Below are 1,531 nucleotides of genomic sequence, written 5' to 3'. Positions count from 1 at the left end.
TTTTTTTTTTTTTTTTTAAGTGATACAAAACACAAGACTATTCTAAAGAAATGTCCGATTTCAGTACAATATACTTTAGTTACATAATTTTATCATAATAGAGCTAAAAGCTAAGAAGCAAACCATTATGTCACTTTAACCTAGTATATCAAATATGTGCCCAAGTAGTATTTTAAAAGACTTCCCTGGCCAGGCGCAGTGGCTCACGCCTGTAATCCCAGCACTTTCGGAGGCCGAGGCGGGTCGATCAGGAGGTCATGAGATCGAGACCAGCCTGGCCAATATGGTTAAACTCCGTCTCTACTAAAAATACAAAAATTAGCCAGGCATGGTGGCGGGCGCCTGTTAGTCCCAGCTACTAGGGAGGCTGAGGCAGGAGAACCGCTTGAACCTGGGAGGCGGAGCTTGCAGTGAGCTGAGATCCTTCAGCTGCACTCCAGCCTGGGTGACAGGGAGAGACTCCATCTCAAACAAACAAACCAAAAAGACTTTCCCTATGATAGTTTCTCATATTCTAATTTAAGCCCTTTTATTCATACCTAATTGAAAATTTACTTGCCAAGTAAATTTGAGTTCCTTCCAATTAGATGTATTTGTTAGTAGCCAATTAAATTTGTCTCTTACTTTTCACTTGTAAAATCCTCTCTGAATCCTCTTCTTATGATCTTGGACAATTTAACCTCTGTGAATCCTCTGTTTTTCTCATCAGCAAGGTAAGAGACTTGGACTAGAAAACCACAAGATCCCATCTAACTCTAAAATTCTGTAAATCAGGCCCGGCGTGGTGGCTCACGCTTGTAATCTCAGCACTTTGGGAGGCCGAGATGGACGGATCACGAGGTCAGGAGATCGAGACCATCCTGGCTAACACAGTGAAACCCTGTCTCTACTAAAAACACAAAAAAAGCCAGGCGTGGTGGCAGGCGCCTGTAGTCCCAGCTACTCGGGAGGCTGAGGCAGGAGAATGGCATGAACCCGGGAAGGTGGAGGTTGCAGTGAGCCGAGATCATGCCACTTCTGAAATGATATTCATTCACTACCAGAGGAGGAAAAGAAGGAAAACTTAACATGCACTTATATTTTAATCTAAAACCTTTTTAAATCAAGTTAATTTGGCTAGTTATCCATGGCTTTGGAGGGTAGAGGTTGAGGGAGTTCACGTGAAAACGAGAATTCCACATACCCGCTCCAGTGATTGATGTAGATTTACTATTACTTTCCTCAGGTAGTACCTTTACCACCAAATCGGGAAACACTACTTGCCTTAGAAAGAAAGCCCAATGGGATAGGATTGGTCCTGCTGGAAAACTCAACTCTTTGTAATCAAAACCTAAGGCATTATCTTTACCTAGCTCTTTTCCCCTTTAACCCCTTTAACTTCCAAGGCTGAATTACGGGTGACGTAGTTAATTGGGTTCAAAGTCTAGGACACTCCAGATCTGGCAGGGAATGAAACAGAAAGTCCAAGGGCCCAGAGGCGATGATGGGCATGGGTGGAGGTGGGTGGCCCAGGAGGTGGAGGTGGGTGGCC

The sequence above is a fragment of the Mandrillus leucophaeus genome, unplaced genomic scaffold, assembly GCF_000951045.1.
Source record: "Mandrillus leucophaeus isolate KB7577 unplaced genomic scaffold, Mleu.le_1.0 Scaffold730, whole genome shotgun sequence".
NCBI lineage: Eukaryota > Metazoa > Chordata > Mammalia > Primates > Cercopithecidae > Mandrillus > Mandrillus leucophaeus.
The sequence above is the reverse complement of the archived record's forward strand: the minus strand, read 5'-3'. Positions refer to the sequence as shown.